Raw genomic sequence first — 17,186 nt, 5'->3', positions numbered from 1 at the left:
TAAAGAAAATGTCAATAAACTTGTTTAAATATACAATTATGTGTATTTTTGTGTATTAAGATTTATCGATTTCCTTTTAATTGCTGAGAAATGTGTGAGCATTGCAAAGAACAAAAACAAAATGAGATGTATAACGTATAGAATACGTTCAGGACCTGAATGTTTCAGACTATAATATTAAAGGGGTCTTTTGAGACTCCTATATTGATACCTATCCTCAAGATGGGCCATCAGTATCAGATTGGTGGAGGTCCGACATGCGGCACCATTGCTGATTTAGCTATTTAAAGAGGATGTGAGTCACCGGTGAGCGCTGCAGCCTCCTCACAGCTAACCAAGCACAGCGTGGTCAAGGCTGTGCTTTGAATGACACTGAATGAGGAACGTGATGTCAGTGGCCTAGGAATCGGTCACAGTACTCATCGGAGCGCTGCAGCCTCTTCCCACAACTGAGTGGCTTGGATTCCTGGATTCGTACCCCTATTGATCAGATATTGATGACCTATCCTGAGGATAGGTCATCAATATACACAGTTGGGTCACATTATTATGACCACCAGCTAATATCCAGAGTAACCACAAACGGCAGCTAGATGGGCTGGGAGTGCTGGAGGGTGCATGGGGGAGGATCCATAAAGCAAACACAACAATAGAGGTGGTCCCACAGATGCTCAATTGGGTTCCACTCTGGAGAATTAGGAGGTCAGGGTAGTACTTGGAAGTCTTGGTCATGCTCTACCAACCAATGTTGGACATATCTAGCCGTGTGACATGTCACATTGTCTTCCTGAAACTTCTCACCAGTCCCAGGGAACATCCCATATGATGTGCAAGGATGGATTTATACCCAAATTGGTTGAGAGTAGTGATGGACAAAAACCAGCTGGGAAGATTTGCAAACGAGATTAAATGTTCGCGAACCGCAAGTTCACGGCAGGCCCCATTAACTTTAATGGGAGGCGAACCTGAAAAACCTTCAGGTCATATTTGCAGCCACCAAATACTTGCTAGAAGTGCACAAATCGTTCCACAACATGGACAGTGACATACCAGAGGGGGATCAATGGCAAACATTCCCACAAAAAAATATGTATTTTAATCAGGGGCCATTTTTATGCGTCTTAAAGGGAAACTCAAAAATGTGCCCTGCTGGAGCCTAGAAAATTTTTATTTTAGACCACAGGAGTATAGGCCCCAAACATTAGGCATTCACCGGACAGAAAACATCAAGTGATTATGTGGCTGGAGGTATATTAGGCGGTCATTGGATATCAATTTTACTGCAGTGGAGTACAGGCCCCAAAAATTATTCATTCACCGTACAGAAGAGAAAAATTGATAATGTGGCTGTAGGTACATTAGGCGGTCACTGTATAACAATTTTACTGTTGGCCAGTTAGATTACAGGCCCGGGAGTATAGGCCCCAAAAATTATTCATTCACCGGACAGAAAACATCAAGTGATTATGTGGATGGAGGTATATTACACGGTCATTAGATATCAATTTTACTGCAGGCCAGTACAAATACTTGTCAAATACATGTTTAAAAGAACTAAAAATATAAAATTGGATTAAAAACATGGCTAACGAAATCCCCCCTCTTGAAAAAAAAACTAATGATAATAGTTGAAATTCGATAACACGTGGTCATCACAGGTGTTGAATTCCTCCGTGGCACCAAGCATTAAGCATTCACTGGACTGAAAAGGCCTTTTATGCCGCTGTATTTACATAAGACAGGGACCATTATTTGTTCTGGGTTGTGGCGGATATGTGTGGGCTGGCATGAGGAAATTCATTTAAACGTGGTCGTCACGTGTTGAATTCCTTCGAGATCCATGCCTCATTCATTTTTAGAAATGTGAGGTAGTCCACACTGTCATGAGCTAGGCGAGTGCGCTTATCATCACGATCCCCCCTGCTGCGCTGAACGTCCTTCCGGACAGGACACTCGACAAGGGGCAAGCCAAGAGTTACATGGCAAATTGTGCCAGCTCTGGCCACAGGTCAAGCCTGCACACCCAGTAGTCAAGGAGTTCCTCGCTTCTCAGAGCGTCCGCATCGGCCGTTAACCCGATGTAGTCGGGCACCTGTCGGTCTAGGCGTTCCCTGAGGCTGGATCCTGAAGGCGGCTGTCGATAGGTTGGCTCTAAGAATGATCTCATATCTGAAGTGACCAAAACACATCTTCAAACCACCCTCTTCTTGCATGCGCTGTATGATTGGTACCCGCAACTGTTTCTCTGTGGGTGGAAATTCCTCTTCCAGCGCCCGCAACAGCAGAATGCAGCATCTCTCGAAGCAAGGCCTGGAAATGCTGCATTCTGACAGCCCTCTGTGATGCTGGTAACCTGTCTGCCATTTTGTGTTTGTACCGGGGGTCTAAGTACGTTGCCACCCAGTACTGGTCCTAGCCCTTTATGCTTTTTATACGGGGGTCCTTCTTCAAACACTGGAGCATGAAGGCCCCCATTTGCACTAAATTGGAAGCAGTGGAGCAGCCTGGCTTCTGCTCATCGCCCCCCAGGAGAATGTAATCCTCTGTCTCCTCCCCCCAGCCACGGACAACACCAGGGATCCCAGAAAAGTTTAAAGCCTGCTTTTCTTGCTCCTCCTCCTCCCCCCCAGGCACCATCCTCCTCTGACTCTTAAGACTCCTGCTGACTTGTCTCAGATGGAGTAGCCCCCCTGGGAATTCATTCAGCATTGCGACTTCCTCATCTTCCTGCTCCTGCTCCCCGACTGCTTGATCAATGACACGACGCAAAAAGAAGGCATAAGGTACAATGTCACTGATGGCGCCCTGGCTGCGACTGACCAGTTTGGTGTTCTCATCGAATGGTTGCAGAAGTCTGCCTGCATCGAGCATGTGCAGCCACTGGCGCAATGAAAAAAAAACATGCTCCGCAGAACCTGTCCCACCGCAGAGTTCATACAAGTAGTCGTTAACTGCACGTTTCTGCTGGAGCAGCCTATCAAGCAAATACAAGGTGGAGTTCCAGCGCGTTGGGCAGTCACAAATCAGACGTCTGACGGGAAAGTGGTGTCGCCGCTGAACGTCAGGAAGGCGGGCCATGGCCGTGTAAGATCTTCTAAAATGGCCAGAGATTTTCCTGGCCTGCCGCAAGACCTCCTGGACCCCGGGGTATTTGGCAACGAATCGCTGCACGACTAAGTTCAGGACGTGCACGGCACCTGTGTCATTTTGCCCTGTTTCAGCGCGCTCAGCAGATTGGCACCGTTGTCGCACAACACTTTACCAACTGTCAAATTGAGCGGGGTTAGCCACTGATCAGCCTGTGACCGCACAGCTAAAAGGAATGCAGGACCGGTGTGGCTCTTGGCTTCTAGGCACAACAGCCGCCGCACAGCATGGCAACGTCTCACCTGGCACGTCGAATAGGTTCTGGGGAGCTGGGGGGGTGCAGCGGAAGAGGCGGTAGCAGTGGAAAATGAGGAGTCAGCCGAGGAGGAGACGGAGGATGGAGTAGGAGGAGGAGAAAAAGAGGCAGACCTGCATGCAATCCGTGGTGGTAACACCAAATCCACACAGGTGCCACGGGTTGTATGCTTGACAGCCGTCAGAAGGTTCACCCAGTGGGCAGTAAAAGTTATGTACCTTTCATGCCTGTGTTTGCTAGACCACGTGTCTGTGGTCAGATGTATCTTGGCACCAACACTGTGTGCCAGAGATACATTCACTTGCTGCTGAACATGGCCATATAGCTTTGGGATGCCCTTCTGGGAAAAATATTTCCTTCTGGGGACCTTCCATTGCGGTGTGCCAATTGCCACAAATTTTCTAAAGGCCTCTGAGTCCACCAGTTTATATGTAAAGTGTAGTAGTTGGCGGGCTAGCAGTTCTAGCCAGGGTTATCCGGCGTTATCAACTTTTTATGTTCAAACATTTGGGCCACGTAAGCCTGCCATTACCCAGATGAACGCGACGACGGCACGATGGAAGGTGGAGTGGAGGACGAATGAGAGAAAAAGGAGAAGAGGCAGTACGTGGAGGACCGGGAGTGTGGCTTTGTGGGTTCTGACAGTGTTGCTCCCACTGGGCTCGGTGATGGGAGGCCAGGTGCCTTCTTAAGGTGGTCGTCCCTAGGCTTACTGTGACTTATGCGTTGACAGCACAGGCTGCAGATGGCAACACTATTGTCAGCACCTGACATGTTAAAAAAAGCCCACACTGCGGAGCCATGTGCCGGCGTCCTGGGAGCACCAGATGTGACCGTGCATGGTGGATGGCTCGCTCCAGATACATTTGCAGTCTGCTTTTTGCCTCCTGTGCACTGCGAGTTCTGCCTGCTTCTCCTCCTTCTCCTCCCTATCTGCTGCTCCGTCTCTCCCTCTGAACTCCCCTCCTCTTCCGGGCACCTACGTGACGTCCATCGACACGTCATCATCGTCACCTTCACCACCACTGACATTAGAGATCTTGGAGTAGGCCGCAACAGCGGGGACCACCCTCCTTGGGCTGATCTGAGTACTGTCGTCAGACCGCTGGGTGGCGGCCATTGCTACCTCCTTTTCCTCATCCGATGCCAAGAATGGCTGCACATCGGTATGGTCTGGGAATGGATGGGAAAATCATTTCTCTGACTCGAGTGGAGGGGCTATGGTGGTGGTGATGTCTTTGGGGGTGCACACAGCAGAGAGTGAGGAGGGTGGTGATACAGAGGATGAGGAGGGTGCAGAAGCGGAAGGCTGATTGAGCCACTCAACCAACTCTGGTGCGTCCTTTACCGTAATCGCACGCACCTTCTCCAACTTCCCACTTAGGCTCCAGCCTGGTGCACCTGCCCGACCCCTACCACCCCTGCAGAAGGGCCTGCCTCTTCCTCTGCCTGTCATTTTCCAAATGACCCTGTGACAAAGTCCCTATAGAAGAGCAGTATTTGTGGAAGCAGGTATATAAATCCCCTCTATCAATATTTTGTGGAAACAGGTATATAGAACCCAATAATGATAATTTTTCTGGAAGCTGGTATATCAAACCCCTTAATTAATATTTGGTGGAGGCCGGTGTATCACACCCCTCAATCAGTATTTTGTGGAAGCAGATATATCGCACCCCTTAATCAGTTTTTTTGGGGGCAACAGGTATATCACACCAGTAGCAATTAGTTATTCGAATAGCGTTTGTCCCTCTATATAGCTGCGGTATCTTAGCAGATCCGCACACAACTGCTGCACAATAGAAATGCACTATAATATACTTTCTATGTTAGAAGGTAAATTATAGGTATATCACACCCCTCTATCAGTTTTTATTTGGGGCAACAGGTATATCACACCTGTTGCAATTACTTATTCCAATAGCGTTTGTCACTCTATCTAGTTGCGGTATCTCAGCAGATCCGCACACAACTGCTGCACAAAACAAATGCACTATAATATACTTTCTATGTTAGAAGGTATATTATAGGTATATCACACCCCTCAATCAGATTTTTTTTGAGGGGCAACAGGTATATCACACCTGTTGCAATTACTTATTCCAATAGTGTTTGTCCCTCTATATAGCTGCGGTATCTAAGCAGAACCGCACACTACTGCTGCACAATACAAATGCACTATAATATACTTTCTATGTTAGAAGGTATATTATAGGTATATCACACCCCTCAATTAGTTTTTTTGGGGGGGAAATAGGTATATCACACCAGTTGCAATTAGTTATTCCAATAGCGTTTGGCACTTTGTTTGGCTGCAGTATCGCAGCAGAACCGCACACAACTGCTACACATACAAATGCACTATAATATACTTTCCATGTTAGAAAGTATATTATTAGTATATCAGACCACTCTGTATGTCACACCTATCGATAGCACACCTATACCAGTCTTTAAAAGGACTTTTGTGGCCCTATTAGCTAGCATTTGTTGTCACTAACAGTCTGTCGCTGCTCCACACAGCAACCTCTCCCTACACTGGCAAAAGACTGAATGTAAAATGGCTGCCAGATCGGGTTTATTTATAGGGTAGGGTGTGTGTCCATGTGCAGAAACGTCTCAATTGGCTGTCCTGTCCAACCTGATGGATGTGTCATGGGTCAAAGTTTGGCGCTATGCAAAAAAATATGGCACGTGCGAATATCGCCATATGTTTGCATGTTGCAAAACGACCGCCGGGCGAACTGCAAGGCCATCTCTAGTTGAGAGTGCCTTCTACATGGATGAAAGAGCTCAGAGAATGCCACAAAACATTCCCCAGAACATAACACTGCCACCACCAGCTTGTGTTTTTCCAGCAATTATTGCAGGATGTTTGTTCTATGATGTTTCTCGCCTGACATGACAAATAAAACGTCACTCATCAGAGAGGGCAACCATTTACCAATCAATAGGGATGAGCGAACCCGAACTGTATAGTTCGGGTTCGTACCGAATTTTGGGGTGTCCGTGACACGGACCCGAACCCGAACATTTTCGTAAAAGTCCGGGTTCGGGTTCGGTGTTCGGCGCTTTCTTGGCGCTTTTTGAAAGGCTGCAAAGCAGCCAATCAACAAGCATCATACTACTTGCCCCAAGAGGCCATCACAGCCATGCCTACTATTGGCATGGCTGTGATTGGCCAGTGCAGCATGTGACCCAGCCTCTATATAAGCTTGGGTCACGTTGCGCTGCACGTCACTCTGCTGATACAAGCGTAGGGAGAGGTTGCAGCTGCGACGTTAGGGCGAGATTAGGCAGATTAACTCCTCCAAAAGACTTCATTCAGTGATCGATCTACAGCTGTGGATCATTGAACTGCTGATATTCAATTGCTCACTGTTTTTAGGCTGCCCAGAGCGTTTTTATATCACTTTTTTCTGGGGTGATCGGCGGCCATTTTGCGGCTTGTGGTGCGCCAGCACAAGCTACCACCAAGTACATTTAACCATCAATAGTGTGGTTATTTTTTGGCCATATACTACATCAGGGGCAAGCTGAGCCTGTGTCACCCAAGTGCATTTAACCATCAATAGTGTGGTTATTTTTTGGCCATATACTACATCAGGGTCAAGCTTTCATCAAGTGCATTTAACCATCAATAGTGTGGTTATTTTTTGGCCATATACTACATCAGGGACAAACTGAGCCTGTGTCACCCAAGTGCATTTAACCATGAATAGTGTGGTTATTTTTTGGACATATACTACATCAGGGGCAAGTTGAGCCTGTCACCCAGCGCCTAAAAAATAGGCCTCACATTTATATTCATCCAAATCTGTACTGTTTTAGCTGGTCAAGTTATTTTTTGTGACCGTCAAAGCACAGTTTTTGTTCTGGGTTGAAAAACAATTCCCAAATTTGCAATTCTCAAAATTAGTGGTTTCTGCTGTATCAGGCCTACTTTAAATCTATCCCTAAAAGGGTATATTAGATTCAAGGTGCTGATAGGGTCATTCTCAAAAACTTAACACACACGCTACAGTGCAGATCCAAGTCTAATTCTGTGATTAAACGTATACCTGTCACCCAGCGCCTAAAAAATAGGCCTCACATTTATATTCAGCTAAATCTGTCATTACTGGTGTGCCTGTATTAGTGTAATACGGTACCTAAATAGATAGCCAGATAGTGTTAGGTGTCTGTAAAAAAAAGGCCTGAATTTTAATTCAATACATTGGTCCGAATAATATTTTTCTTATTGTAGTGAACGGTAACAATGAGGAAAACATCTAGTAAGGGACGCGGACGCGGACGTGGACATGGTCGTGGTGGTGTTAGTGGACCCTCTGGTGCTGGGAGAGGACGTGGCCGTTCTGCCACAGCCACACGTCCTAGTGTACCAACTACCTCAGGTCCCAGTAGCCGCCAGAATTTACAGGGATATTTGGTGGGGCCCAATGCAGTTCTAAGGATGGTAAGGCCTGAGCATGGTACAGGCATTAGTCAATTGGGTGGCCGACAGTGCATCCAGCATGTTCACATTATCTTCTGCAGAAAGCGCACAGATGGCGCATGAAAACCAAGCCCATCAGTCTGTCACATCACCCCCATGCATATCAGGGAAACTGTCTGAGCCTCAAGTTATGCAGCAGTCTCTTATGCTGTTTGAAGACTCTGCTGGCAGGGTTTCCCAAGGGCATCCACCTAGCCCTTCCCCAGGGGTGGAAGAGATAGAATGCACTAACGCTCAACCACTTATGTTTCCTGATGATGAGGACATGGGAATACCACCTCAGCACGTCTCTGATGATGACGAAACACAGATGCCAACTGCTACGTCTTTCTGCAGTGTGCAGACTGAACAGGAGGTCAGGGATCAAGACTGGGTGGAAGACGATGCAGGGGACGATGAGGTCCTAGACCCCACATGGAATGAAGGTCGTGCCACTGACTTTTACAGTTCAGAGGAAGAGGCAGTGGTGAGACCGAGCCAACAGCGTAGCAAAAGAGGGAGCAGTGGGCAAAATCAGAACACCCGCCGCCAAGAGACTCCGCCTGCTACTGACCGCCGCCATCTGGGACCGAGCACCCCAAAGGCAGCTTCAAGGAGTTCCCTGGCATGGCACTAATTCAAACAATGTGCTGACGACAAGACCTGAGTGGTTTGCACGCTGTGCCATCAGAGGCTGAAGCGAGGCATTAACGTTCTGAACCTTAGCACAACCTGCATGACCAGGCACCTGCATGCAAAGCATGAACTGCAGTGGAGTAAACACCTTAAAAACAAGGAAGTCACTCAGGCTCCCCCTGCTACCTCTTCTGCTGCTGCCGCCTCGGCCTCTTCTGCTGCTGCCGCCGCCTCGGCCTCTTCCTCTTCCTCTGGAGGAACGTTGGCACTTGCCGCCCAGCAAACATGGGATGTACCACCAACACCACCACCTGCGTCACCAAGCATCTCAACCATGTCACACGGCAGCGTTCAGCTCTCCATCTCACAAGCATTTGAGAGAAAGCGTAAATTCCCACCTAGCCACCCTCGATCCCTGGCCCTGAATGCCAGCATTTCTAAACTACTGTCCTATGAAATGCTGTCATTTAGGCTGGTGGACACAGACAGCTTCAAACAGCTCATGTCGCTTGCTGTCCCACAGTATGTTGTTCCCAGCCGGCACTACTTCTCCAAGAGAGCCGTGCCTTCCCTGCACAACCAAGAATCCGATAAAATCAAGTGTGCACTGCGCAACGCCATCTGTGGCAAGGTCCACCTAACCACAGATACGTGGACCAGTAAGCACAGCCCGGGGTAAACGTCAGCAGGCCGTTCTCAAACTCATATGTTTGGGGGACAGGCCCCACACCGAACAGGAGTTGTGGGGGGGTTATAGAACAACAGACCGACGAGTGGTTGCTGCTGGTGAGCCTCAAGCCTGGCCTGGTGGTGTGCATTAATGGGCGAAATCTCGTTGCAGCTCTGGGACTAGCCGGTTTGACGCACATCCCTTGCCTGGCGCATGTGCTGAATTTGGTGGTGCAGAAGTTCATTCACAACTACCCCGACATGTCAGAGCTGCTGCATAAAGTGCGGGCCGTCTGTTCGCGCTTCCGGCGTTCACCCCCTGCCGCTGCTCGCCTGTCTGCGCTACAGCGTAACTTCGGCCTTCCCGCTCACCGCCTCATATGCGACGTGCCCACCAGGTGGAACTCCACCTTGCACATGCTGGACAGACTGTGCGAGCAGCAGCAGGCCATAGTGGAGTTTCAGCTGCAGCACGCACGGGTCAGTCGCACTGCGGATCAGCCCCACTTCACCACCAATAACTGGGCCTCCATGCGAGACCTGTGTGCCCTGTTGCGCTGTTTCGAGTACTCCACCAACATGGCCAGTGGCGATGACGCCGTTATCAGCGTTACAATACCACTTCTATGTCTCCTTGAGAAAACACTTAGGGCGATGATGGAAGAGGAGGTGGCCCAGGAGGAAGAGGGGTCATTTTTAGCACTTTCAGGCCAGTCTCTTCGAAGTGACTTAGAGGGAGGTTTTTTGCAACAGCAGAGGCCAGGTACAAATGTGGCCAGACAGGGCCCTCTACTGGAGGACGAGGAGGACGAGGATGAGGAGGAGGTGGAGGAGGATGAGGATGAAGCAGGTTCACAGCGGGCTGGCACCCAACGCAGCTCGGGCCCATCACTGGTGCGTGGCTGGGGGGAAACACAGGACGATGACGATACGCCTCCCACAGAGGACAGCTTGTTCTTACCTCTGGGCAGCCTGGCACACATGAGCGACTACATGCTGCAGTGCCTGCGCAACGACAGCAGAGTTGCCCACATTTTAACGTGTGCGGACTACTGGGTTGCCACCCTGCTGGATCCCCGGTACAAAGACAATGTGCCCACCTTACTTCCTACACTGGAGCGTGATAGGAAGATGTGCGAGTACAAGCGCACGTTGGTAGACGCGCTACTGAGAGCATTCCCAAATGTCACAGGGGAACCAGTGGAAGCCCAAGGCGAAGGCAGAGGAGGAGCAAGAGGTCGCCAACGCAGCTGTGTCACGGCCAGCTCCTCTGAGGGCAGGGTTAGCATGGCAGAGATGTGGAAAAGTTTTGTCACCACGCCACAGCTAACTGCACCACCACCTGATACGGAACGTGTTAGCAGGAGGCAACATTTCAATAACATGGTGGAACAGTACCTGTGCACACCCCTCCACGTACTGACTGATGGTTCGGCCCCATTCAACTTCTGGGTCTCCAAATTGTCCACGTGGCCAGAGCTAGCCTTTTATGCCTTGGAGGTGCTGGCCTGCCCGGCGGCCAGCGTTTTGTCTGAACGTGTATTCAGCACTGCAGGGGGCGTCATTACAGACAAACGCAGCCGCCTGTCTACAGCCAATGTGGACAAGCTGACGTTCATAAAAATGAACCACGCATGGATCCCACAGAACCTGTCCATCCCTTGTGCAGATTAGACATTAACTACCTCCCCTTAACAATATATTATTGTACTCCAGGGCACTTCCTTATTCAATCCTATTTTTATTTTCATTTTACCATTATATTGCGGGGCAACCCAAAGTTGAATGAACCTCTCCTCTGTCTGGGTGCCGGGGCCTAAATATGTGACAGTGGCCTGTTCCAGTGGTGGGTGACGTGAAGCCTGATTCTCTGCTATAACATGAAGACTGATTCTCTGCTGACATGAAGCCAGATTCTCTGTTACGGGACCTCTCTCCTCTGCCTGGGTGCCTGGGCCTAAATATGTGACAGTGGCCTGTTCCAGTGGTGGGTGACGTGAAGCCTGATTCTCTGCTATAACATGAAGACTGATTCTCTGCTGACATGAAGCCAGATTCTCTGTTACGGGACCTCTCTCCTCTGCCTGGGTGCCTGGGCCTAAATATGTGACAGTGGCCTGTTCCAGTGGTGGGTGACGTGAAGCCTGATTCTCTGCTATAACATGAAGACTGATTCTCTGCTGACATGAAGCCAGATTCTCTGTTACGGGACCTCTCTCCTCTGCCTGGGTGCCTGGGCCTAAATATGTGACAGTGACCTGTTCCAGTGGTGGGTGACGTGAAGCCTGATTCTCTGCTATGACATGAAGACTGATTCTCTGCTATGACATGAAGACTGATTCTCTGCTGACATGAAGCCAGATTCTCTGTTACGGGAACTCTCTCCTCTGCCTGGGTGCCTGGGCCTAAATATGTGACAGTGGCCTGTTCCAGTGGTGGGTGACGTGAAGCCTGATTCTCTGCTATGACATGAAGACTGATTCTCTGCTGACATGAAGCCAGATTCTCTGTTACGGGACCTCTCTCCTCTGCCTGGGTGCCTGGGCCTAAATATGTGACAGTGGCCTGTTCCAGTGGTGGGTGACGTGAAGCCTGATTCTCTGCTATGACATGAAGACTGATTCTCTGCTATGACATGAAGACTGATTCTCTGCTGACATGAAGCCAGATTCTCTGTTACGGGAACTCTCTCCTCTGCCTGGGTGCCTGGGCCTAAATATGTGACAGTGGCCTGTTCCAGTGGTGGGTGACGTGAAGCCTGATTCTCTGCTATGACATGAAGACTGATTCTCTGCTGACATCAAGCCAGATTCTCTGTTACGGGACCTCTCTCCTCTGCCTGGGTGCCTGGGCCTAAATATGTGACAGTGGCCTGTTCCTGTGGTGGGTGACGTGAAGCCTGATTCTCTGCTATAACATGAAGACTGATTCTCTGCTGACATGAAGCCAGATTCTCTGTTACGGGACCTCTCTCCTCTGTCTGGGTGCCTGGGCCTAAATATGTGACAGTGGCCTGTTCCAGTGGTGGGTGACGTGAAGCCTGATTCTCTGCTATGACATGAAGACTGATTCTCTGCTGACATGAAGCCAGATTCTCTGTTACTGGACCTCTCTCCTCTGCCTGGGTGCCTGGGCCTAAATATGTGACAGTGGCCTGTTCCAGTGGTGGGTGACGTGAAGCCTGATTCTCTGCTATGACATGAAGACTGATTCTCTGCTGACATGAAGCCAGATTCTCTGTTACGGGACCTCTCTCCTCTGCCTGGGTGCCTGGGCCTAAATATGTGACAGTGGCCTGTTCCAGTGGTGGGTGACGTGAAGCCTGATTCTCTGCTATGACATGAAGACTGATTCTCTGCTGACATGAAGCCAGATTCTCTGTTACGGGACCTCTCTCCTCTGCCTGGGTGCCGGGGCCTAAATATATGACAATGGACTGTTACAGTGGTGGGTGACGTGAAGCCAGATTCTTTGCTATGGCATGAAGACTGATTCTCTGCTGATGTGAAGCCAGATTCTCTGCTATGGGACCTCTGTCCAATTGATATTGGTTAATTTTTATTTTTTTTATTTTAATTCATTTCCCTATCCACGTTTGTTTGCAGGGGATTTACCTACATGTTGCTGCCTTTTGCAGCCCTCTAGCTCGTTCCTGGGCTGTTTTACAGCCTTTTTAGTGCCGAAAAGTTCGGGTCCCCATTGTCTTCAATGGGGTTCGGGTTCGGGACGAAGTTCGGGTCGGGTTCGGATCCCGAACCCGAACATTTCCGGGAAGTTCGGCCGAACTTCTCGAACCCGAACATCCAGGTGTTCGCTCAACTTTACTAATCAACTGTCGTGAAAACTGAAGCATTTTCTGCCAATGCAACTAAATTAGCAGGAGTGCAGTGACCAGCTGTCTGCTTTGGAGCCCCATAGGGTTCGCTGAAATGTTGTTTTAGACACGTGTCTGATAGCCTCCTGGTAAATTTTGGCAGTGAGCTGCTTCACTGTACTGGGGTGATCTTCCCCCGCGCACCTTCGTAGCCGACAACAGTTCACAAACTGCGCAGTTTCAGAAATTCTGCCACACTTGGCCCAAAAGCCAGTTGTCATCCATTTCTCAACTTTCGGCCCTTTTACCCATGACAGCAACGAGGGGATATGTATGCAGACATCCTATCACTCACCTGATATATTCACCAAGCCAGGTCACAACACATGACTCCCTTCATGAGCTACTCATTGCTGATCCCGAACGTTGGAAGTGGTTATAATGATGTCACTTGACTATGTGAATCCCAGAAAACCCCTCTCACGTTCTGTTGACACCAATATGATTAGCATTCATATGACAAGTATGATGGTTTTCAAACAGATCCCTATGAATTATGGTCATGTTTCCACTGATTTTGACAGCAAGAACAGCAATTCAGATTACAGTATTCTTACCTGATATAAAATTTTAAAAAAAACTGCTTATTACAAAAAATTACAGTTACACTTTAATATCAGAGCATGTAACCCTTACAAAAATCCCAGAAAAAGATACAAAACATCCTGCATGATATAATAATAACTAAATATGCAGATGTACATGGCAACATTTATAAGGAAAAAATGTAACCCTTTTATAAGACACATATACAGTATATAGTTCTATTATGCACTCTTACTTCAAGAGGATCTACCACCATGCCTGACTTAATGAAGATAATGGTTTTCCATGTGAAATAACAATTCTGGAGCCTAGTTCCTGATATATGCATGTTGTGCCGTTCCTCTGTTATGACTTCTGAACAAATTGCCAACTGGGTGTTACCACACTTTTATACTGTCCAATCAGTGCTACCAGCGTCTGACAAGAGTAATGGTAACACCCAGTTGCCAATTTATTTATAAATGAATAATTGAGAAACGGCTCAACATACCGTTATAAGAAAAAGTGCTCTTGGATTGTTATTACATGAAGAATGCAAGCAGCTATTAAAAGAGACATGGCAGAGGAGGTGAGAGGCCCTCTTTAAAGGAGTATATCCCTAATGTAACAGAACCTCTAAAGGGCTTGCCCTGGGGCGTAACTACAGGGGAAGCGGCTGCTTCAGGGCCTGAGTTGAGAGGGAGCCCGGGAGCAGTGTCTTTTCTAGTATAATACAGGCCAGGCTCGCCCCCCTCCTATACACTCCTCGGGTCCACTACTTCCTGGTCATTGCATGGGGCCCATAAAAAATTTGCTGTGGGGCCCAGTCAGCGCTAGCGACACCCCTGTACAGGTGTAGCAGTTTTTAACAAGTTCCAATTGCACCAAATAGACTTGTTTCTGTATCTGCCATCTGCAGCAAGAGTGGGGGAAATGTTCCCAAAAATATGTCACCATATAATCAGCAACAAATACAGAAAAAGAACAGCTGTGAATAATATAATATATTCATGGGAATACACAATACCCATCTGGACACTGCAGTAAAAACACTGCATCAGAAAACTGCCAACAAAGCTCTAGAGGAAAATGTAGATTTATAGTCATTAAAACTCCTGCAAAGCTGAATCATCTATATAAGAAACTGTCAATGGGCAGTCTACCGACACTTGCACTCACGGTTTGCACTTGTATCTGCTTTCTCATCTCTATTAGTTTCTTAGGCTACCTGCACACGATGCAGGTTACACACGTTTTTCTGGGCAGATTCTCGTGCGAAAAAACCGCAGTGTAGTACAGCAAAGTGTATGAGATTACAGAAATCTCATGTAAACTTGGCTTTTTCATACGGAAATTGATTTTGAAATCTGCAGCATCTCTATTCTTTGTGTGGTTCTTTTGTGCGGATTTCACCCTTCTAATTGCAAGGATGAGATCTGCGACAAAACTGCACCAGATCTATACTAAACCTGGATGGGGTCACGTGCATTTCTGCAGCCAATAGCTGGCCTCAGCTGTGACATGTCCTAATGCGGCACATGACCCAGCAGTGATGTACTATTTGGGGACACGTCATCGCTGAGGCCAGTCATTGTCTGCAGCAGGACACATGACCCTACCATGCAGGAAGTTTACATGCAGGGACCAAAAATGCAGCCCGCGATCCACAGAGCTGGAAATGAGCAGCAGGGAGTAGGTAAGTATAGTTCCCTTCACATATCCCAGTGGTCCCAACCCTCAGCAGCCAGTAATTCATATTGGACATTACTGAGGATAGGCCCATACAGTGAGTATATAGGCCATGAATGCTCCAAGCACCAGTGGCTTACAAAGACTAGCCGCAGGACATTCAGTAGTGTAGTGTCATTATATCACAGTTTCCAGACTGGTACAAGCCATGCTCCAGAATATACCCACTGGACAAAGCCTTCTGCTTCCAGCTCTGTCCGTTGTATACTTTCCAGTGACTGCTGCCAACACCTGATTAGTAGACATGCCAGACGTTAGACGCCCACCGATTGATGACCTATTCTGAGGTTAGGTCATCAGTATCTAAGTCCTGGAAAATGCCTTTAAAAAGGTTGTCCCAAGATTTAAAAATATCACCTGTTTATAGGCTCCTCCATCTATACAATAGGTAATAAGTATCTGATTGGTAGGGGTCCGACCACTGGAACCCCCATAGATCACAATTTCTGTGCCCCCCGCCCCCTATGAATAGAGCAGTGGAGAGCAGATGCTCTATGGGACTGATGGAGTTAGCCGAGTTCTGCACTCAGCATCTCTTTGGATAGGTGACAATAGTCCGATCAGGTGGGACTGCACAGAATTGAGCATGTATGGACAGGGATTGAGCAGGGTTTAGGGGCATGGCATCATTTGTAGGAGTTGTCCCTCTTTGCATTCTTTCAAAGTTAGAAGGTCGGTCAGATGGCCTCTATTAATTACAACACTGTGTCCTTTCAGAGTTTATATTTAAAAGGCATCTACATACCAGGCTCAGTAACTTCATCAGCCTGTTCAAAGCAGAATTAATGACGCTGCTGGTTATTAACCCTTTGATAACCCATTCTTTTTTGCATGTGATAAGAAAATGTAAGGTGAATTCTTATTGGACAAGACGGGTTCAGTAGATAATTCCTGGTGTAGTTATTGCAGTGAATATGGAAGAGATTTAGACAATGGAGTTGAAGGTTGAAGGTCTGAGATTTTTGAACTGATGATAGTAACATAGTAACATAGTGCATAAGGCCGAAAAAAGACATTTGTCCATCCAGTTCGGCCTGTCATCCTACAAGTTGATCCAGAGGAAGGCAAAACAAACCCCTGTAAGGTAGAAGCCAATTTTCCCCACTTAAAGGGAACCTGTCACCGGGATTTTGTGTATAGAGCTAAGGACAAGGGTTGCTAGATGGCCGCTAGCACATCCGCAATATCCAGTCCCCATAGCTCTGTGTGCTTTTATTGTGTATAAAAAAAACTATTTCATACATATGCAAATTAACCTGAGATGAGTCCTGTCCCTGACTCATCTCAGGGACAGGACTCATCTCAGGTTAATTTGCATATGTATCAAATCCTTTTATTTACACAATAAAAGCACACAGAGCTATGGGGTCTGGGTATTGCGGACGTGCTAGCGGCCATCTAGCAACCCATGTCCTCAGCTCTATACACAAAATCCTGGTGACAGGTTCCCTTTAAGGGGAAAAAACTCCTTGCCGACTCCAATCAGGCAATCAGACTAACTCCCTGGATCAACGACCCCTCTCTAGTAGCTATAGCCTGTAATATTATTACGCTCCAGAAATACATCCAGGCCCCTCTTGAATTCCTTTATTGTACTCACCATCACCACCTCCTCAGGCAGAGAGTTCCATAGTCTCACTGCTCTTACCGTAAAGAATCCTTTTCTATGTTTGTGTACAAACCTTCTTTCCTCCAGACGCAGAGGATGTCCCCTCGTCACAGTCACAGTCCTGGGGATAAATAGATGATGGGATAGATCTCTGTACTGACCCCTGATATATTTATACATAGTTATTAGATCTCCCCTCAGTCGTCTTTTTTCTCAAGTGAATAACCCTAATGTTGATAATCTTTCA

This window comes from Bufo bufo, chromosome 6 (assembly GCF_905171765.1).
Source record: "Bufo bufo chromosome 6, aBufBuf1.1, whole genome shotgun sequence".
Lineage (NCBI taxonomy): Eukaryota > Metazoa > Chordata > Amphibia > Anura > Bufonidae > Bufo > Bufo bufo.
The sequence above is the reverse complement of the archived record's forward strand: the minus strand, read 5'-3'. Positions refer to the sequence as shown.